Raw genomic sequence first — 23,937 nt, forward strand, 5'->3', positions numbered from 1 at the left:
TTCAAAAAACTGCTTTCTTAAGCCACTCCTTATGGCAAACTAGGAATCCCTGGAGAGCTGGGTTAGTTTGTGGTCTTGGCAGGGTTTTCTTCTGGCTGCACCAGGTCTGGTGCAAGCACAGGTAGTCCTAGGCATAAAAACCCTCTGATTTTAATGAAAAAGATTTATGTGGTCATAAAGGAAAAATTTCCCAGTAAGCCAGTTATGTACATACCTAAATACCTAGACACATATGTACAGAAAAAAATGTGTCTATTTTTCTAGTATTATTCCACCACATTGGCAATAGAGATGACTTTGGATAAAGCTCTCAGCACCGTGTATGTTGTTAGAAGTTTCTAATTGGATGTACATAAAGAAAAAAATTAGAAGTGAAAATCACATGAAGAGATATAGCAAAGAAAAAACCCTTCTCCCCCAAAACAACATTTTGGGTTCGGACAACAGTTCTCCCTACTTCCTGGTTGGGAATCTAGTGCAGCATCAGGTGCAGGGAAGTGTGGATCTAATACACAAGTTAGGACAATCTATTGCAAATATATTTTTGTGGATCTTTTCTAACTCTGACTTTCATCACCCTACAAGCAGAGTTTAACAATAGGCAAGGGGCACTGGAGCTCTGGCAGTGCCAGAGCATGCCCTTGCTCCAAGGAATGGGACCTGGCTGGGGTCAGATGCCAAAGTTCTCTCCATCCTTTTTTGAAGCAAAATATAGAGAGGGTATAAAATGGTGAAAAGTTAGTTATGTTCAAATTTCAACAAATTTTGATATTGTATTAAAGCCGAGGGTTTACCCAAGCCATGGAGTTTTTCACAATGGGATACAGATATTTTATTAGAGCAGTAGGGCAGTCATAGCTGGGATCACCTAATGGCATAAGAAGCATGTGGATTGTCATAAGACTGGATTTTTTTTCAGACTGACTTGATAGACATGGAAAACAAAAATGTTGGAAGGTAAATCTGAACCAAGCACACTTGTTCTGTGTTTGACTAGATGCACAGAGGGAAACATTGGTTGTAGTGAGCAGGGGAATAAAGGATGATAAAATCATTATTTCCAGTGTGGAGAAAAGAGGGATGGTAATAGTTGTTCTTTAGGTGATTCTATCTCAGTATTTCCTCCATGCAGGTAACTTGGTGTATTTCGTTACTTAATTTTTTTTTTTTAATAAAAGCACATTGCTAAGGAGACAAAAATACAGTTGACAAATGTCATCAACATGAACTTATCAGTAATATCGCATAACAAATGACTGAGATTTTTATCATAAAAATCCTCATAACTAATTTTCTAACGTTTAAAAAAGACATTTCACCAAGCATAACACAGTTCATAGCTGCTGTGCTGATAAATAGGTATCTTTGAGAAAGCAAGACCCAGTGTAACTTTCAAGCTTTAAACAAATGATCTTTAAAGTAGCCTTCCAATCTATGTTATTCAATTATTTTATGACGCCAAGAGTTTCTGTAATTGGTGTTCTGATGACAGGATTTTAAGTATGCAGGTACACAGGTGTGTAAAGTGGTTGGGCTGTGTTGGAAGAGTGTTCTCTGAATCCAGATTGCAGTTGTAACCCTAGGAGAACCTCAAAATGAGTGTATATAATGAAGTCAAAAGAGTGTCCTGTGCTTCTTAGTCCATATTTATCTCTTTTCAGAGAAGTTCAGCACTGAGCTGGTGGGAGAAAAACATTCAAACTTTTTAAAAATTGTTTGGAGGCACCTAGCTTATGTAAGTTCTTTAAAGTTTTCCCTGAATGAACATGGAAAAAAATATCTCTGGCTGCATGATACCAACACTGTTCTCCGAGGACCCTGAAGCTCAGATCTCTGGCTCAGGAGTTAATTTTTTTACAAACTTTTACAGCAGAGTCACCACACACAATGATCAGTTCATAGTTCAGAAGGGGATATAAGGGGAGAAAGGAGGATTTCTGAGTACGCATTCCCCTTCTTTACATTTTCAGGCTAGAGTGCTATGTAGAGTTCTTTCTCACTCCACTTTGTATTATTTACAAAGCAAATTCCAAAATAGCATGCAAATTATTTTTAAACTCTCCCCAGCTGGCTTTTCTATTTGAAGACTACACAGTCTACACCTTAGATGCTGCATCTCAGACAGCCATTCCTGTCACCTTTAAATCCAGAGACTGTGACTCGGTCATAACCCTTTTCTAGCCTTTCCATCCTTAACTGAAAAATTGGGATATTACAAGCATGTAAAACTGTGACATTGCCACAGACAAATGAAATTTCTTATATTTCAGTGGAATTCCCTCTTGTCCCATCAAAGGGCACCACCAAGTCTGTCTCCATCTTCTTTACTTCCCCTTTACTGTGAGGTATACACATTGGTGAGTTCCTCCTGAGCTTTCTGTTCTTGAGGCTATATGATCCCAGCTCTGTTAGCTTCTCCTCACAGGTCAAATACTCCAACCCCTAAATCGTTTGTATCTCTTGACTGGGTTCTGTGTTGAGCACTAGGTGCATAAACAAAAAATAAACTGAAATCTCCAAGATTTTTGCTTCAATATACTATCTCCAGGCTAAAAGAAACACTGCTATATCCTGAAAGCAAATTTGCTTGGACTTGGACAAGCCAATGTTTAATGGGGTTGTCTCACACCCCTAGAAATTTTCCCTAATAATTAGCAGAAAGGCCATTTGGACTTTCAGGTCTAGAGCTGACTGGTTACAAAATTATAGCATGTTTTCTGCTTGCTACCATTTTGTTAACATAATATTTCTGTAATATTCTAGTATTTTAAGCTAAGCTTGTATAGTAGACCTATTTCCATGGCCTTTTTTTCTCTACACTTCAATTTTGTTCTTGTTTTCATTTCTGGTAGGCAGATATTTTTAAATGGTTCCAAGAAAAAATGGTGTCTTTTTAGACCAAAATACATTGGCTTATTAAAAAAAAAAGTTTAGATGGATGATTTTATCATTTTAGTAGACTCATTGCAGGGATTCCTTCCCTAGTTATAAGTGATATGTAGTGAAGGAAGTTGATATTTGTTGGTTTCAGTGGCCTAATTGTAATCCAGTGTTATCAGAAGCACTGTATCACACCTTGAATCTTGCACTAGCAGAAAAGAAGATTTTCTCCAGTAGTTACAGTTCAGAGTCTTCACTCACAGGGTAAAGGCTGTTTGATTAATCCAGTTTTCAGTCCATATCTACATGCTTTAGAAGACATGTCTTCAAGATTTATGAACACCATTGCTAGCACTCAGGTATGAATTCTTACTCACATACTCTCCAAATATTTATTTTCATAAATAATGTGTAATTCCAGCTTCAAATTTGCCATTTCAGCAAAAATGCTTTTGCCATCAAATTATCTGAGTGAAATTCATTGAAAGCATGCCTAAAAGGGGAATGCAACATTCACGGGTATTTACTTTAAAATACATTACATTAGGCATTAACAGCATTTTTAGAAGTATCTATTGCTTTGTTGCTCAGGTCTTCAGACCGATGGAATTTCATAGCTGAGAACCAAGATCTATGTAGACCGTACTGGTGATGATTTGTGGTAAGAACTGCACCATGTAATAGTAGGGTTTAGCCCTGGAAAATACCAGCAAATTACACAACTATCTCATCTTCTAAACCACACAGCAGTTATATGGTAAATACTCAGGGATCTGATTAAGCTTAATTATCAGGTGACCTGCAAAGACGTGTAATTATTGTGAAGCCCTACCTATGATATCCAATGTTGGAGTTACCACATAAATCAAATACACTTCAGAGCTCTGTACTCACTCTGTCAGTGTAAAGCATTAGCATTAGTTTTTGTCATGATTTCTCTCCCAGGATTCCTTTATTTATTGAGTTTTCAGCTCATGCTTTATTTGTTGAGTTTTCAGCTCATTGCACTCTTATTGCAGCTGCCCAGAGGAAGGGCTCACCCCACTTCTCATATGGGAGAGTCCTGAGGGAAGGGTCAGAAATCTTCCATACCATCCATCATCTCTGTCCTCCGCTTCCTTCAGCATGCAGGTAGTTCTAATCATTTTCTTGGGTATCATGTGCTCCTGGCCTGTCCTCCCTGCGGACAGCAGCCAGCTGAGCCAGCAAACCTGACACCTTCAGTACTGCACTTCCAGCTTTACAGGGCAGCTCATGAAGAAAATCTACTTGTTCTAATAAAGTGCAGTGCTGGAATCTGAGAAAAGTTCTACATACCTCAAAAAAGAAAGGCAACAGCTTGAAGAGATTATTGATACATACATTTCTTGGTACTTGCATAGACTGATGTGAGCACTTAAAGGTGAAGCACAACCATGGCATAAATTGTCACCAGTGGTCCTGGTGGCTGGGAAGACTAAGAATAGTAGGATGAAAATATTTGAAATCTGGGAGGAAGCATTGGTAGATGCTCCAGATGTAGTTGTTGCACTTTTTGAATGAAACAGATATCAGCTTTTCTGCTGTATTTTGTAATTTGTATCTCTGGGTGCAAAACCTTTTGCTAAGGAGCTTTTTTCTTCAGTGTTGTACACTGCACAGGACAAGAACATCACAGTTTAACTGAAGTGAAGCAGAGTTGCCTGGATGCTGGACAGTTGTTTTGTTTGTTTTGGGTTTGTTTGTTTTAAAATCAACAACCATACTCCTTTGAAACAAATAATGTTTTCTTTGCTCGTCCCATACTAGGCTGTTGTCTTAGTCAGACATTTGAGCAGAGATTCACTTGCACTTTTTACAATCTCTTAGTCATAGGAATGTTCAGTCATATTTTCTTAAAATGATATCCAAGCCTTTTTTTTAGTCTTTTTGGTATTGAAAGTGTGTTAGATGACATGGAACTGTTGGAGCAGGTCCAGAGAGAGGCCACAAAAATGATCAGAGGTATAGAATGTCACCGACATGTTTTATGAAAAATCCTTCTCTTAGGATTTTTCCCCTCCTGAGAACTGAGAGGCCTCAGGAACAAACTGTAAACAATTCTTATCTACTGCTGTGGAATGCAACAGGGGACGTCTGTGATTGGCCCCGCCAAGCTGTTTCCAATTAAGAGCCAATGACAGTTCACCTGTCCAGCCGGTCTCAGTCTGGGAGAAGACCTTTGTTTAGACATTCCTTTTCTATTCTTAGCTTAGCATGGTAGTGAAATCCTTCTCTCTATTCTTCTAGTATAGTTTTAATATATTATCTATCATATAATAATAAATCAAGCCTTCTGATACATGGAGTCAACTTTCTCGTCTCTTCCCTCATCCTGGGACCCCTGTGAACAAGGTAACATATGGTGAACTCCGAGTGAAAAAAGGGACACCACCTCGGAAGTGGCTTCTAGCCAGGAGCTGAAGAACTGAAGATCCTGAAATTGGTCAGAGTTCACAGCCAAGGCTGGCCACAGAGAGAACCTTTTGAAAAGTCTCTGAGACAAGATGTCTGTGAGTCTTCGCAGCACAATGCAGTCTGCTGAAGCCCAGAGGACACTGTCACAAGGTACTGTTTACAGTTCCCTTCCTGAAAATGCTGCCCTTCGTGTGAGGCAGATTCGGATGTGGACAAGGGTGCCTACGGAGGTGGAGGTTCCATTCTCTCCCTCAGAGGAGAAACTTATCGGCCTCTGGAGGAGATGGGGTCGGGAGGACAAAATTCCTATGCTGACGACACATTTCTATGAGTTTTTCTGGTGGGCAAAACACCATGGATTTTTCTCTGATGTGCTGTATGCCTTTGATTCATATGTTTGGGAATGCATGGAATTCATTATCCGAGATCTTTTTTACTGGGGACTTGGATTTCCTCAGATTCATCCGTCATTTAGAACTCTCTTCCCAGTTTTGAAACTAAAAGCATCTGCATATCAGTGGATTGCGAATGTGCGGGGGATGTCTCCCTTCTCGCTGGAGCTGGAAAAAGGGAAGCCTGTCCGAATCCGCTGCCTGGAAGTCTCCAGCCCCCCCCCGAATCGGGTGGGGGGGGCGAAGCTTTGCCCGCGGCAGAAGAAAAGTTTTTTTCTGCGACTTTGGAGCATGCTCCGACGGAACCGCCCCCCCCACCCCCCCCCGTTGCTCTCAGGGGGGAGGTGAGTTGGCTCCACTGCCTGAGCCGCTGCCTGCCCGGAGGAGATGCCGGTCCCCGCAGCCCCTCCCGTGGGCCCGCCTCAGCCCGGAGTGGACCCATCGCCTCCACTCTGACAAGCAGAGTTTGTCAGCGTTTCTGTGGCAAAAGCACCGCCTCCCACGGCTTCGCCCGAGTTGCTAGGCAACACGCTCGACAGCGATCACCAAGAGCTCGAGACCGCGCCCCTGCCGGCCCCCGCGGCTGCCGCGCCAGTGGAGGGGGCTGAGATTGAGAGTCACCAAGTGGAACCATCATTGGAGCCGACCGCGGTGGCCACTGCGGCGCCTGCGATCAGCCTGGATTCCCCCCCGAGCTTTTCGGGCTGTCCCGAGGCTGCCCCTGCGGGGGGAGCTGGGACAGGGGAAGGGGATTCCGGCCTGCCCCTCCGTGGGGGGTGTGTGGCTAGACAGCTGATTGCGGGCTCAGCCCGTCTGCTTGCTTTAAAACTCAGTGTTTTTCGCGAGCCGACCCGGGTCTGGTTCGGGGTTTCCTGCTGGGAGTTGGAATGCCTGACTCCCCCTGCGCGCCCCTGCAGTGTGGGGAAGGTGGATCCTGAGCCTTCTGCCTCTGGTCCCCAGCCCGCAGGGGGTGGTACCGAGGGGCAGAAAGAGGGAACATCTTTTGCATTTGTGTTGCAGAGGCAGGAGAAACAGTGGAAAGTGAGCATCGCTCATTTGCTGTGGGGACAAAGCACCCCCAGATCTGGGGTGTTGATCCCTTGGAAAGCTTTTCTTCCCCAGCTGCTGGTCTGCACTGGTTCAGCGGGGATGAAGCGTTCGGTCACTCGTACTGCCCTGGTATCGGCAGCAGGGTGCCGGGTTGAGAGAACACAGAGCCCGCTCCGCGGGCCGGGTCTGGGCCATTTGGCTCGGTTCCCTGGGCAAGGGCCTCCGCCCGGCCAGCGCCTGTTGGATTTGGGGGCTTTGCTTCCCCCGTCAGGACCTGGACCACCATTCTGTGAGCCGGGTCTGGGGTCCCTGTTCCTTCCACAGGGGCCAGGGCCCCCTGCAAATGGTGGCTGGTGGACCAGCCAGTTTGGGGTCTCAGTAGCCCCTCTCTTCTGCTCCTGCTCTTTCGAAAAAAAAAAAAAAAAAAATTAAAAAAAAAATAAAAAGAGTTGAAAGAGCTAGCAGCTCAAAATTTTTGCAAGCCTGTTTCAGGACAAAAAGGGACTTTCAGCAATGTCAAAGAGGAACATCTTCAGTTTGGACTTTTTCCTGAAACTCAGCTGTTTGGACTTGAAGCAATGAACTTCCCTTGTACTGTTTTTGCATTTTCTTCTATTTTAAGATTGTTTTGGTGATGTGATGGGAATTTGGTGTTCTGCAAGTGAAGAATTTCCCTGATGGTTCCACACCAGCAGATGAAATTGCAAACATTTTTCTTTTTAATTTATTTAAAATAAAAAGGGTGAGATGTCACCGACATGTTTTATGAAAAATCCTTCTCTTAGGATTTTTCCCCTCCTGAGAACTGAGAGGCCTCAGGAACAAACTGTAAACAATTCTTATCTACTGCTGTGGAATGCAACAGGGGACGTCTGTGATTGGCCCCGCCAAGCTGTTTCCAATTAAGAGCCAATGACAGTTCACCTGTCCAGCCGGTCTCAGTCTGGGAGAAGACCTTTGTTTAGACATTCCTTTTCTATTCTTAGCTTAGCATGGTAGTGAAATCCTTCTCTCTATTCTTCTAGTATAGTTTTAATATATTATCTATCATATAATAATAAATCAAGCCTTCTGATACATGGAGTCAACTTTGTCATCTCTTCCCTCATCTTGGGACCCCTGTGAACGAGGTAACAACAGAACATCTCTCCTGTGAAGACAGGGTGGGAGATTTAGGGTTGTTCAGCCTGAAGAGAAGGCTCTGGGGAGACCTTTTTTCAGTGTTTCAGTACTTTTAAGGACAGGTTATAAGAAAGACCAAGATCTTAGCAGGGCCTGTTGCAATAGGACAAGAGGTAATGGTTATGAACTAATAGATTCAGATAATTGATATGAGGAAGAGGAAGAATTTTTGTGTGAGAGACATAAAACTAACATGATAGAAGACTGTTCTCCAGCACGGTGAGCATATTCAGTCATCTTTCAAAATACATTCATCTGACATCATGTTGGCCAAGTTGTAGCTCACCAAAAAACTCTCTTTAAAAGACTGAGGGAATTGAGGCATTGAAACATTGTCTCTGCATTTAATGTCGTGTGTCCAAGAGAGATTCCTACTTCTAGGGGAGTTATTTCTCCCCCTTAACCATGCAAGGAGAAAAGAGAGACTACATTTCTTCTACAGACAGAAACTATTTGAGTTGGATTGTAAAACACAGATTTCCCACTTTCACATCCCTTAGTTTCTTTGTAGTTACTACTGTAATCTAAGTAGTCTCAAATTTGGGTTTACTGTTTGTTCATGTAAAATGCATTTGGTTTGGAAATTTCTGGGAAGGAGAATTTTTGCTGTGAGAAGTAGCAATTAAAATCACTGACTTAACTGACCTTACTATGAAAACAATGCTGTTAAATTTTCTTCAAACTTTTTTATTATCCTTGGAATCAGAGAATCACAGAATGGCTCAGGCTGGAAGGGGCCATAGTAGTTCATAGGGTCCAAGCCTCACCTCAAGCAGGGTGAGCCCAGAGCACAGGGCACAGGATTGTGTCCAGAGGGGTCTGGAATATCCCCAGTGAGGAGACTTCACACCCTCTCTGGACAATCTGTTCAGTGCTCGGTCACTGCCCAGGGACGAAGTTCTGCCTTATGTCCAGGTTGAACCTCCTGGGATCAGTTCCTGCCTGTTAAAAAACTTTTGAAGATATGGAAAACAGTCATAATTACAGAATAATTTTGTTTGACCATCAAGACCATCAAGTCCAACCTGTGGTTGATCCCCACCTTAATCAACTAGTCCAGACCAGAGCACTGAGTGTCACATCCAGTTATTCCTTGGACACCTGCAGGGATGAGGATTCCCCCACCTCCCTGGTCAGCCCCTTCCAATGCCTGACAGCCCCTTCATTGAAGACATTCTTCCTGATGTCCAACCTGAACCTGACTTGACACAGCTTGGGGCCATTTCCTCTTATCCCATGCCTCCTCCTAGATTGCAGGTCTGTTCTGCTCCCTATAATACTGATTCCTTTTGTCACTGCATGGCATAGGGATGCATATTAATTTATCCTTACTCCTAGGAAATTACATTTATCACTTGAGACCTTGTCTGAGAGTATAAGAAATTACTTAACTTCTTCACTTTTAAACTCTGAAAAGTTCTTACAGAGCCAAAGAAGTCAGAATTAAACAAAATAGAGTACTTTTCGTTGGTAACAAATCTGTCCACTACTTGTTTGTCTTGAAAAGGTATCAATGCAGAAGTGATCATTAAAAAGTATGCTTTCACGATTTGTTCTTAATTAGCTATGTCAGGCTATCACAACCCCTGTTGTATAATTTTCAGTGACAACAAGGGTAATTTATACAGTGACAATAAATGCATCTATTGTACATTCACAATGAACCAATAGCTGTAGTAATCATTCAGTAAGTGGCTTGCACCATCTTAGAAGGAGGAACCTTTATAATTTTCTGTTCAAACAGCCAATTTCATTCAGATGCCCTTTCATATGCTTTCCTCAGGGACTTCTTCTAGGATAACTTATCATCAAGGACCACAAAATAATTTTCCGGTTTCCTTTTTGTTCTGACATTAGTGGCTTAGTTCAACCAAATTTTCTTTTCTGTTCAAATGGAGACCCCTTCCTAGCTAGTCCTTCATTGAGGAAATTAAGTGGTGGTTCTGTGCTGAGTAAAAAGATTGCCATTGATTATTGTGTTGCAGTGTCCCTTCTGGATCTGAAGGCTCTTGCAACATTGTAAATTCCATGCAAAGAGCAACGACTTCTAAATCATCAATCTAAGCTTGCTCAACATTTCCTCAAAACCCCTCTTTGGTAGGAATGTGTGTGCAAATGTCATCTTAGAAAAACACATTAGTCAAAGCCTCTTACAAAGTACTACTTATTTTTAAGATTATGTGGGTTTACCTAACATCACTCTTAGGTTCCTTATTATTTCCAAATTTCCATCAGTAGAGCTTGCAGGCAAGAGAGAAGACCTGTAAGACAAGAGTCAGAGTCAAAAGTAAAAACAATTCTCTCAGTACTTACGAAATCTGGCAATTGCCATAGTGAAGGGAGAAAGTAGAGTGGCTGCCAGTAACATTTCATAACAGAAGGAGAATCTCCGTCTGTTTGTTCATGCCATGAAGTTGGAGATGGAAGTTCAGTGGCACGTTATAAATCATGTGGAATGGCTTTCTAGTGCTGGAAAGTTCACTGTTGTTAGTCCAAGGTGGGACACACCCTCATTAGCAGATGTGCCAGACCTATAAACCTGCATTTGTGAAGGTGAAGTCATAAAAGCAGTTTCAAAGAAGAATTGCAGTCAAAGGTGAAGAAGAAAGGTTTCCTGTAGCAGCTCTGAAAGGCTTTAGGGGTGCTGTCCCAGTTTTGCTCTCTGGCACCCACCACTTGACCAGTCTTCTTCATCACTTTTGGAAGAAAAAGAGGAGCACTTCCAATGTGTGTGTGGTAAACACACATCCTCAAATAGCATTGTGTTCTCTTCTTTGGCTGGCCAAGTCATGTAGGTGGAGCTTGTCCTGCATACGTTGTGTTTAATTCAGATTGTGGTACCCTGCAATTTTCTAGGATGTGGATTACCATCAAACTGGATTTTTAAATTTGAAGTCAGGCCCAAGTATGTGTTCTTTGCCTGCCTCTTTCATTGTTTCAATGAGTGTAGAAAAAAACCCATGAGTGATGCCCAAACCCAACAATATGATGTGTATTCCCAGATCTACAAATAATTCCAGGTTATGGTAATAACGCAGCCAGTTAGAAACATTCTGTCAAACCCACAAAGAACTCCACTTCATAAGAACTCAAGAATACTGATCTCAGTATCTTACCTTACCTGGAGCCTGAAACTCCTGTTTGTATCACAGGTTGTTTGCCCAGTATTTTGCTTCTAAACATACAAAGTTTCCTGTGTTATGCTTTGCTGAATATTGATAATGATGGCCCTTATGCCAATGGCAAAGAGGAATGCTTATGTTTTTTCAGTCTGCTGTCATCTCACAAGCAGCCTGGGCACAACAGACCTGTTGTGAGAATGTAGTAGATGGTGTCAAACCTTCCCATGAAACTGCATTAGAGATCTTGGAATGTATACATATTGTCAAGCCAAGAACTTCAGTGACATGTAAGCAATTGTCATGTCCTGTCACTGAGGAATATAGGAAAACTCAGTGGCACACCTTTTCCTGGTGAGCCTGAAGGCTCTGGACAGTGAATGCTTCTGTCTGCTAGCCTTTCCACTTATTACTCCATTATCCTACTTTTTCAGTATTTTCTTTTGGTTTTTTTTCCTGTTTTTCTAGGTGCAAGGAATGTAGCTTACTGGTCTATTCAGTAAACTACCTTCCGAATTCCATATCCATTCTAGATCACTTCCAGCACTTCATCAAAAACAGCTTTGCTTTCCTTCCCTTGATGGGGCTTGCCTTTTCTTCTCCAGCATGGACTGTTACCCTGTCTGCTGACTGCTTATATGCTGAGTGCCAGCATTATTTCTCATGGTCCCTGCAGGCCTCTGATTCAGGGACAATGACTGACTGTCCCTTCATGCCTGTCCAGCCTCCATCAGCTCCATCAGCACTTTGCCTCTAAGACCCAGCTTTTGCTTTCTCCATCTGAGAAATGCTCACACACTTACAGCTTTTATTTTTCTCTCAGCCAAGGATCTGGCAAGTTTCCTAGCAAAGATGTGTCACAAAAAGCCTACTCTGTTACCTCCATGGTAAAAGAAAGAGCAGCTGTAGGACATATTTGCTAGCTTTTGTTTTGCAGTTTGTGGCCAAAAAAGGTGTCATTAAATCTTTTCAGTGCCATCTTTGAGAACATTTAAAAAATAATTTTGTGATCTAAGTGTAGGGAAAATACACCTCTTGAAGTGGAAATTGTGATCATGTGCAGGTGAATGAATCCTTGAAGAGGCCATCAAAATCTGAAGTTTTAATCAGATTATAATATTATATAGTTGGCTTTGGTTTTGTGACAGTCCAGCCACAGGCCACAATGGATGTTAGGGTTCATCTTCTGGCTTTTCTGCAAATATTCCTAATTGGAATTCCTAGATGGAAAGATCTTTCTCTTTTGAGAAGTACCATTAGTATTTAGAGTAGGTTAGTGTAAGGAAGTTTGACTTTTTTTTTTAGCATCATTCCTTCTGCTTCTGCCTTAAAAATGTACAATTGTACAGGATCAAATGGAGGAAATTCAGTCTGAGGATTCAGGGGATGGAGAAAAAGAATGATTTAGGTAATGCCTAATTATTGTGAAGAATTTTTTTTTTTTAATTACTGGTGAAGGAGAATAATGTTTCAAGTACTGGCATTTCTTTTAAAATATCTCATCTTAGTAGCTTTCTTCTCTCTTCAGAATAAAAATTAGAGATTTTCTCAAAGATCTGTGTAAGAACAGTATCACACTGAATTGACCCTTGTGTATTGCATGAGTTCTGAGGTAACCTAAAAGCAATTAATACTAAGTTTCCTTTCAGTCACAGAGTTCAGCAGAGTTAGGAAACTCTTGCTTAATAAGACACATGTACACTTTTAATACTTACTTCATAAATTAGGCATATAAACTTCCAGTGGCCTTGAAATGATCTCAGAGGGGTTCAAGAGGCTTTTAGCAATTCATCAAAACAATTGGTTTGTTTTGTTGACAGCCATGCAGGAGTGTTGATCTGAGGGACTGCAAAACTGGGAATTACCATTCAGTTTTCAGCCTACTAAGGCCAACTAGGAAATTACAAAAAGTAGACATGTTCTTTCCAAGTCTTAGGCAAGTCAGAAGGGAAGGGAATCATAACATTTCCTCCCAGGAATTCGTCTTTTATTCCTTCGGCTTAAGAGATAAAGAGTAATGTTTGGATACTGTGAAACAGATTTCACTAATTGTTGTTTTCTGGGGAATTTGGTGAATAGCCCCTCAGATAAGCTGGGTTAGACCATCAGCTGCTGTATTAAAGTCTTTCCACAGGGTTTTCTAAATAATTTCTAAATGTGTTGAAATCTAGAAAGAATGTGGAAGCTCTTTTTCCATTAAAGAGAACCCGGTCAATGTTAGCATTTAAACTGAAGTGAATAGTGGAACACTTTAAAACATCGCAGAAGTTCTAAAGAGAAGAGAATATTGTTGGTTCCCACCATCTCCATATGTTGTTCCTCTTTACTGGGTCACAATTCCTATAGAATTTCTACAGTGACCAGTGGAAAGCTGAAGGAGCTATCCAAAATGAGCAAGCATTATCTCTATTTACAGGTAGAGACAGAAGCAGTGAGAAATCAAAGGGCAGTGTAAGATCATGTGTGCAGGAAAAGATTCAAACACTTTGAATTCCCTTTCCTAACCAGCACAAAGTTCCCATTGTAAATGTGGCCATACGATTAAGTTCTTGTCTTTTACTTATAGACCACTCAAATTCAGCTCAAGAGCTTGGAATTGCATGATCTTAGTAATTTCATGTTGGTGCTTTAAATCTGATCTGTTTTCTGCTATATATCTTTGCTGTCATTAACCCTACTAGCCCTTTCATCTAACTCTCTGGGACATGCACATTCCTCATCTCCAACTCACATCACTCCTTTCTTGCTTTCCTCCACACTTTTCTCTTACACATGGCCCTTTTACTACTTAGAGGCAAGGAGAAGGAAGCAGGAGGTTTTCGATACCCACCTTCAGCTTCTCACCCTAGTACAGGTACAGAAAGAAAGGTCCAAAAGATACAAACAAGCCCGTTCACAGTGCATTGACCTTTATGTAGAAAGCACCAAGCTGAACGTTCAGGGCCCCTGTTTGAACATTGCCATCAGAGTCATGACTGAGCTTCACAAAAGTGTAATGGCTCAGAGGGACTTCCTAATTATTTGCTATATGACTCTTAAAAGTCCCTGCAGTCAAATCCTGCTTTGGTAAAGGTTCCATTATTTATGAACTGACTTTGTGTAGGAAGTGTATCTGCCATTTTGCTTTGGCTGTTGAGGTTTTAAACTGAACAATGTTTTCCAGCTCTTTGGTAACACATCCAGTGTTGAAATCCTGTTTCCCCCATTTGTACAGAATTGGAATAGCTTCCTGTTATTATGTGACTTTAAAAGCCCAAGTTTTCCACTATAGACAACTGTAACCTGCTGGCTTGAAATTTATATTGATTCTGTTACTACTCTAGCTCTTTTAGGTGAATGGGCAGGGTTCTGTAAATTTAATTGCAGCAGATGTTTCTCTGGGTTTTCTCTCTCTCATTTCACTCTGGATTTTAGTTGTTTTTCCTTGGAAAGGTACATGAAAGGGAAATCCTTGTATAATCAAATGTTTGTTTTACCATCTAAAGCTTGCAAAGGGTCCTTAGCCTGGGCTGATTTCTTCTTGAAGAGCTGTAATTATTCATGGAAAGGAAAAAAAAAGCCTTTGTCACTAATAGGCTTCTTGGTGCTTCTTGTAACAGTCTTTATTATTCCTTTCTACATAATTTTCTATTGATGAGGTGAATAAAGGCTTCCTCTGCTGTTGAGAAAGAAAAGGTAATTGTTCTTTTTTCACATTTACCAATGCTTGTTGCGTTCCTTATGTGTTTAAAGGACAAGGATGCAGAAAATGATGTTATTGATGGCATCACCATGGCAACAGTTCTTTGGAATAACACATTCTGGCATTGTTATTCTGCACACACAAAAAAAAAGGGGGACTTTTTTTTAAGCACAAACAGATTGTGCCCCTTTTAAAGGCACCCATGAACTTTGCTTTTCTGAAGATTTACAGACTGGTTTGGGGCAGAAAGGATTCTGACATCATTTACCTCTCTGTGTACATCACATTATGGTGTTAAAAAAAAAAAAACACTTTGAAAAAGCCAATGGTTTAAAGAGACACAGTATGGGAAGGATACATAAACATTTCTTTGATCAGAAAGACAAAAAAAAAAAGTTGAAAGAATTTTTAAATTTATGAGCTCTAGGACCAGACTCACTAAATAATCAAGAGACAGAGGAGACTGGAGGAGTCAAACACTCTGAGCTTATTAAAGTAGTTTTTTAGATATGACAGTACTCCAGATAACATTGCTTTTACCCCAGATGCTACACACATCTTAACACATTTGGATAGGAAATTGAATTGCTTTCTCACAAGGCAGTTTGCAAACATATATCTTGGCTTTCATATTTCATCTTCCATTGTCCTCAAGTATGTAAAATCCTGCTATATTAGCATTTAGAAGCAATAGCATTTTCTTAGGCACAGTACAATTTTATTCTTTTTGACTCCACTGCAGTTCTAAACTGTTCTAAAACTTTATTTCTCAGAGACTCATCAGTGAAATATATCTGTGTTTTTGTAAGAAAAAGGAGAAGGGAATGTATCGAACTTGGGAATGTTTGAAATCCATTCTGCTCTCTGTGGTGCTTTTTCTGGCACCCAAGTGCACACCTTCCTGTTTGACTTCTCCAAGGAACAAACTATCTCCTGCACGCCAAGGCTGCATGGAAGTGGGCTGTACAAACCCTGGGACTTGAAGACTTTGCACCTAAAATGAATTTGTGTTGTGTGCAGATGTACTGCGGCAATCCGTGTTTTTCCTGGGCCCTATATGAGTCCAAATCCGGCTAGCATAAGACTCTAGCCCACACGGATCCGCATAGACAAAGGTAAAAGACGAGAGGCGCTCTTCTCCACCTGGGTGCAAGTATCCTGTTTATTGGCTTGGGGCAGGACACAGGTGATGGGTCACCCAGGTACAAAAGAGGGGTTGGAGCTCTCACACAGGAGGTTTTATACCCTAAGGGATGGGGGCGGGGGAGAGAGAACCAGAGCCAATGGGATACCACTGGGGAGGGGCGAAGCACCTGAGGGACAGACCAGGTGTGTGTAACAGGGGGGAAACCATGTGATCAGGGAGGGGGAACCCACCACCAGTGCAACAACAACCAAATAAACTATTTAGTGAAACACAACAATGTACCACTTAAATATAGCCACTGTCTTATTTTTGAGAGAAATTGTGGTTGACTCTCTGGCTCCAAATACACTGTTAATATTTAATATTTTAGTCTTTTTAAATACACTGTTAACTTAGAAAAGTTAGGTGTGACTTTTCTGGAAGTCACCGCAGCTGGTAGAAATCAGCTGTTTGGTTGTTGAATAATAACTGACCATTGGATTTTTCTGCTCACAAAATCTTGATGAAAATATGAAGCTCTGGGTACAGCTACCTATAGATGTTGCTTCACATTCAGCATCCCAAAGCTGAAGTGACTCCCTAAAATGGAATAGGAAGCTGAAAACTATTGCTTTAGCCTTTATCTTTGACTAACCACCTTAGTGAGCATGGGGGCAAATTGAGGAATTCCTTAGCACCACAGTGATTTTTTAATTTGGTAAGAAACAAAGGGACAGAATGAGCTTTAGATCTCGACTGTGTTTAGCCCTACTACAAAAATGATGCTCTGTATTTACTTGGAAGAAAGTGGGCAGCCTTCTTTCCTTGCAGAACATATTTTTGAGTTTAAATAGGTTATGTATGCATTAGTACACATAGAATCACAATTAATTATGAATATTCATTATATATAAAAAATGCTACATATATATAATGATACATACACCTATTACAGTACATAATATATATATATAGATCCATATACTATAATGCCCTGTATCATTTTGGTAATTACATGATTTTGCAAGAAGTTGTGAAATTGTCCTGGGAAGAGTTTGGGATGTGAAGAAGTTCCTACAAAGGAACTTGTTGTTGAAATATTTACTCTTATTCCATCTATCTGAATGCATTCTATGTGTTTGAAAACCTGCCCTAGAAATATTTATTTTTAAGATGTTTTATTAGAAATATTTCTTGACTATTTCTATCTCATGTCTGTCTCATGTCACTTGTGCATATTGCAGAAGAAGGAAGAAATTGCCATATGGCAAATGTTGGCTTTTTTTTTTAGTCCTATCCTCCCATTGCTTGCCTTATCTTTACACAAATGGTACTGCTATGATTTAATTTTTGCTTAAAACATGTTCAAAATCTTCTCATTAAACAGTAATGAAAAGCCATCTTTTCAATAGATTTTTTCAATTTCTGTTTGTGAAAATTTTCTGCTCTCTGAGATTATTTTAAGTCTTTTTATTGGAGACCTAGAAACTTTGCTAGATCTTTGTGAGAAATTTCATTTGTAAGAGGTAATGAATGTTTGATTCATTACCTCTTACAAGGTAAGAGGTAATCTTACAAAATACTGAATTTTCATGTGACCAGGAAGGGGAAAAAACATTTTCTTGCCGTTGATTATCTATTTTTTTAGATAATCCCTATCTATGTGTGAGAAGGTAACAGAAACTATTGGAAACATTTTCAGCAAGCCTCAGCTTCTCTCAGTAGCTCTGCAATGTGGAAAGCAGATTGAGACTGCAGATCTTCTTTCATGTGTTCACCAAAAACCCATCATACAGTCACAGTTGGTCACAACCAGCATGGGATGGATTTCAGCCAGTCTTCTTTATTCTCTTCTTGGTCCTATGGGAATTGATTACATTTTCTGACAATTTTGGAATGTTTCCTTTCCCTACTTCCATAGTTTCTCTTTTAAACTTGGTCCATTCATTCTCATCATTCTCCTGAAACCACAGCACCTTTGCAGAACTGCAAATCTGTGCTCTTACTGCTCAAAGAATGAAGTTATACTTCTGATACATTCCCATTTCTAAATCTCAAGATAAGAACCCTCTCCATGTGGTTTCCTGGCTGCCACTCAGAGCAGGATCATCTTGTCAGAGATCAGACTGCAAGTCTGCCTTCCAAAGATGCTGGCCCTAAGCACATTTCAGATCCAAACTGAAAAGACATGTAATTGCTAAACAAACTTGAATTTGTTTATTTCATAATATACCAGCAGCTGTTTTCTTGTACTATGTCCAAGATTTCTCCAGGCAACCTACTTAATAGTGTAGAATTCTGTTTCCTTGGGTAAGTTTGCCTGCTTTATTTATTTTCTTTCCAACCTATGTTGGGGTGAGTTGTAGTCACTGAAACAACTATTTTTTTCCCCAAAGTTTTAGACAGAACCAAGTAACTTATTTCAGGAATGGGAAGAAAATGTTCAGTGTTCATTCAGTTAACAGTATGAAAAACATTAGATGTTCATATAGATGATTACATTTTCAGCATGTCCAGTGTGGGGTTTCTCACTTAGCTCCAAAGGTCTGATCCTAGATGGATGCTTTGTACCTGTGGTGTTGGGATCAGCTGAGGAAGGGCACCTGCCTCAGCCAGTTAGTTTCATCCTCCATTTTCTGGCTGAAGAGAGCAAATCTTGGTGGGGGTTTTGATCCTCAAGAAAGGACATTCTGTTTTGAGATGAAAACATCTTACTTCTCTCACTGGGGAGCAGAGGTCACCCAGACATTCCTCACATCCCAGAATCAGGTTCTTATTAGGGAGCCAGAAGTGTCCAGAAGATCTGATGCAACTGTGCAGCATAAAGGTCAGATCCAATCTGTTGGAAAACAGTCCTTTAGCTTCAATGGTCCTAAGATCTGACCATATGAATTTGTTTACTCTAATTGGGTTGTTTAGCCAAATGCTTATTTTCATCATCCTTGAGATAGACATGAGATCCTGGAGTTAGAAGGCAAAGGCAAGGACACTCCCAGGTGTAGATGGGGAGCTGCTTTCCACAAGCCAGACAAAAGGTTAACAGTCTGTTTCTATATGATAAAAACATACATGCCTAATGTACCATATGGCTTAGAACAGCCATCTCACATTTTCACCAACATCATATTCCTGCCTCCATCAGAAACTTGCTGTCTTTTGGTATGCTTCCATTCCTCACAGAGTAAGAACTCTGTGAGAGGAGTTGTCTTTGTCAGTTTCCTAAACTGCCTGGTCATTGACCAGTGTGTTTTATTGTAGCACTGTAGTTTCTTACACAATTTTTAAAAAGAGAACATAAAAGAAATTTCTATGATGTTAATAGTTTACAGAACAAGTAAAATGAGAATGCTTGTTTCCTCTTGCATTCTTTCCCTCTCTCTGCTACTGAAGATGTTTCTTGTATTTTATATATGGTGCAGCTTAATAAGAGATCTCACTGTGTACCTTGTGTTAAAACTAATTTTTCAACAAGAAAGGACAATGTGATTATGTAGTTTTCAAGATTGTGTGTAAATGATGCAAATGCTGCTGGGCATGTCATTGTGTATGTATGGGTTAATTTCAAGATTTCCTGTAACTTCTTAGCACATTCAAACACATGTAGTCTGAAAATATTCTGAAAGTTATGGATGCAATTTAAAGTGGTCCTTTTCAGATTGTGTTTGGAATCAGCATGCTTCAGAATGCATAAAAACAGCAGCAGTATAAATACAGAGTAAATGAAATCATGGCCAAATAGAGGATAATCTAAGCATATATGATGAGCCACATGGTAAAATAATTGCTAAATGCTAAAAGTCTTAATTAAGATGAGAACAGAGGGTGTTAATGAGAAATAAAGGCCGAACCATGCTTTAGTTGTCACAGTCAGCCTGATTCAAGCACTTTCAGGGCCATTGAGCTGAAAACATTTTTAGAGCATAATACAATGGAGAGGCCATTATATCAGACTGAACATTTTGCAGAGCAGCACTATTAAGAGATTTGCGATAACTAGATGGCAGACTGGATTAACGTAGTAGACTCACATCCAAATCTCTCCTAGGCCAGGAACAAAAATGAGTGTGGATTGTGGGTATACATAACAGTGGCTGTCACTCTCCCATGAACAATCTTTTGTAACTTAGAGTCAGGAAAAAATCCAGGAAGGCAATAGAAGAGAGTTTCTCAAGTCATATCAAAAATGCTGAGAGAGGGTTTAGTTTAATTAGATCAGTGTTTTCATTTCTTAAGTGACATTTCCCTTCCTGTTTATATTTTCCGCTGGATTTTGTTTTGCTGTCTGTAAGGTGAATTTGCTGAGAATGTATCTGTGTTTCAGAAGTTTATTTGACTGTCTGCCAGCACTGCTGAAGAGACATGCACCCATTCTTGGGCTGGCTTTGGAGATTACCTTGAGTAGCAGCATTTGGGATTAAGACACTGCTTTTATGAACAGTTAATGTGTAAAACGTAGAACATTTCAACACTGGATATTTTAGTGTCATGCTGATAAAGTAAGGTTTTTTTCTGTGTGTGTGTGAGTACAGACTTCTCTCTTATCAACACTTAATCTTTCCGTTCATTTGGGAACTCTGGTTTTTCACTTAATCCATAGTCCCATCAGTTCTAGAAGCTGGGACACACCGAGCACTGCAAAAATCAAGACAGGCTGAGAGCAGCTCCTTGTGTTCCAAACCAGAGTGAGGCAGATATGCACACAATGGAGAGAGAGGGTGGTCACAAGTTCTGCAAATAGTTTTGTAAATACCTTCTGGTTAGGGCCTGGATGGAAGATCCATTGTCTGATACTTTGCCCAGGCTGTGCAACACACTGAGGTAAAACTGCTGTGGGTATAATTCTGTACTGATGTGGGAGAGGTCTCCAATAGTTCCATGGGTGTTCTCCCTCTCTGTCCTGTTTCTGCACTGCATTAGTCAGCTCAAGGAATGGGCACCATGAGAAGCACAGGCACCTCTTGGTAACAGGACCCATCTGCTGAGCTGAGGCTGATGGTGATAAAGAGAAAAACCTCAAACAGACAAATGAACAGCAGAACCTCATGCAATTTTCCCATGATAATATGTTTGGTTTTTAGGGTTTTTTGGGGTTTTTTGTTTGTTTTTTATTTAATTTGAATGAGTAGTTTTCCACTCCTTTCTGCAAATGAAGAAAGTTTGACCACAATTGTGAGGCTGAAGCACACTGCCCACCTGCTTGTTGGGTCACCCGTTGTCCTGGGGCTAAGCAGCAAGGCAGGCACTGAGAGGCTTAAATCCCCCTTTAACATTAAGGAAACTTTTCCCATGCTGTTATTCATACTCTGCACCCCTTATGGAAAAAGCAAGTGTGCATTAGGTGGCTGCTAAACATTAACTAAAATATTGCAAATCTTTCTTTCTCAGGGGGCACGAGCAAGGAGAAATGATAGCTCAAACATCCCACTGCTCCTGTGGCAGCAGTGTGAACTCAGCAGTTCTTCACTACCAGCAGTGTGCCTTCTTATAGGAAAATACTGGAGGTGCTTTATGTGTTTCTAGTGTATTTTAAAGTTTGGGCTACATCCTACTTAAGAGAATACTGAATAAAGTAATTTTAGGAGTATATTGCTCTCCTATTTATATGCATTTGTATAGAAGATAAGATTAGTACTAGAAAGACACTTAGCATATTTTTGCTTTTTAGTGTGACGTGCTATATCATTAAAGATTCGATATTGCCTCAAGAGTCAATTAGCAAAAAAGTAAACTTTATCAATGGTGATTCATAAATTATTTGTGTATGTAGATTAATACATAAGACATCTGGACAAATACTGTATCTGCTGAAAAATTAGAATTTTGAATGATTAAAATTATTTTCAAATTGACACATTTTTTGGTCAGATTGCATTGTTAGCAAGGGAAAATATTAATTTGCTGCGTTCTTATTTCACTAATCTTTTCAGGCTAAAAAGGTTTTGTTTAGGAAGATATTTATAATTTAATTTTTAGGGATTTTGAAAAATACTGAAATGAGAATTTTTGTTGTGCTTGAGCTCCTGCTTATGACTTAAAAATAATGGTCTTTCATTTCACCATTATATTTTCTAAAAGAATGATTTTCAGGCTCAGGAGATTTCTATGGTGTTCTTCAGCTAAACATGCAACTAAAATAGTTTTTAGACAACTCTGATTAATACAATGGATGGAATGATTAATACAGTAACTAAAATATTGTGATCTTACACACAACTACTAGGATCACTTTGGTTTCTAAAGATTTTCATCTTCAAGTTCTCCCAATACTTTCAGCAGTGCCCAGTTTCTGTCTTCCCATAAAGGCAGAGATTTGGTATCTGCAAGTAAACACTGAAAAGTCACTTGCTTGATTACACTTGTGGGCCATTAAATATCTGCTTTCATCTCTATAATTCCTCTCTTCTCAGAACCTGGGCACTGGGACTCAATCAGCCATGTGTTATCTTTCCCAGATCCCTTTCGGAGCATAGCACAGTGCACAGGAATGCACTTTGTCAAACACATTGTGTCTGAAATCCTTTGTTGGGAGAAGTGGAGAGAAAGAGATTATAAAATGCCTCAAACCCTTCAATAAGGCCATTCCCAGGTTTCTTGTATCTGTTCAGCCCAACAAAGCGTTCATATCTCGCTTTGATGTGTAGGGTGGTATATTATAGCATGTAGTGTGTATTGTATCTCAGGGCAGCATCTGTTGTCCAGGCTGCAGCTTACAAAGAATATCTTACTTGGTTATAGTAACTTACTATTTTTTGGCAAGTTTTTAGGTGCAAGGACAACACAGAGGGGAATTTAGAAGAAATAAATACATCTGTTGTCTATAATATTTGTTTTCATAAGTGGTGAGATTTAAGACCCTGGTGTGTTTTGTAGGAGACGTGAACAAAAAAAAAAAACACCCAATCAGACTGGTAATGTGTGTTTTTCATTACTCTGCTAATACAAACCTCTCAGAGGAAAAGCTGAACAGTGTGAATAACTTCTTGGAGCTGTTAACTTCTGTCACCCTGAGGCAATCTCTGACTGACTTTCTGTAGCGTTTCCTCCTCTTAATTCTAGGCACAAAAAAACATTTACTTGCAATTCACTGGCACTGTAGGTTTAAGTTTAACATTTTGCTCAGGAGTAGTTTTGAGAAATTAGCCTAGAATAGGTGGGAGCAGACACATTGCAAAGTGCCAAATGAGTTGCAGAGTCCATGCTGATGTTGCTTACAGCAGTGTAGTGAGCGGAGTTAAAATGGGAATTCTCTGCCAGTGTATTCTGAGAGAATTTGTCTCTCCTTTACAGGTCAGATATCCAAGGGGAAGTCTGGGAAGGCTTTGTAATGCAAATCGAGCTAGCCTTCGTTCACACAAGGAATGTTAGATGCTGACCCATAAGAACTGAGTTCAAGATTTCTGTGAATATGTGGGATTTGAATTAGCACGGTAATGAAAGGCTCTAAGAGATAAGGTGCATTCAGTATCTAAATCACTGACATGGTTTCGAAAACTAAATTTGTCTCTGTGATGATTAAAAGTAAAGCTGGTTGATACTATTCCTTGGCATAAACATTAGCAGGAATCTACCCATGGCACTGGGATGCTTGTTGAACAGCTGGTGTGTTTTGTTTAATAGAGTCAAAGACAAAAGTGGTAGTAGGTTTGTTGGAGATGTGCTGTGTTTATGGTGGATGACAGAGAATTGAGATGTAAAACAAATAGCAAAGAAATGGATCCAAGCAAAAATGCTTGGTTGTAATATTTGGCAGATTTTTTGTGTTAGAAAATATAAAGCACATTAACAGGCATATAAAAATGCACCAGACAGTAACAGCCATTGAATTTATACAAGGAAAAAAAAATAACAGTGAGATCACTTATTCAGCTCTGTGAGACAGAGAGCTTCCTGGAGTATCCTTTAAATCCCTGATATTTTCATGAAAGATTAGAATATAGATACAGAGTAGAGAAATCTCAAGTTTCTACATGAAACAGAGACACACAGTAGTGCTTATATTTGCCCCAGAGCACGTTTGTCTTTTATTACACGGTTTTGTTGACTATATATCTCCTTTCAGCTCTGTTCTTT

The 23,937-nt window shown here is 40.1% G+C and overlaps 1 protein-coding gene across 4 annotated transcripts in view; it reads left to right on the top strand.

Moving 5' to 3' along the window:
• The window catches only part of SCUBE1 (signal peptide, CUB domain and EGF like domain containing 1), a 197,813-nt gene that overhangs the window by 78,033 nt on the left and 95,843 nt on the right, over positions 1 to 23,937 (top strand). The window lies entirely within an intron of this gene.

This window comes from Serinus canaria, chromosome 1A (assembly GCF_022539315.1).
Source record: "Serinus canaria isolate serCan28SL12 chromosome 1A, serCan2020, whole genome shotgun sequence".
In the NCBI taxonomy this organism is placed as follows: Eukaryota; Metazoa; Chordata; class Aves; order Passeriformes; family Fringillidae; genus Serinus; species Serinus canaria.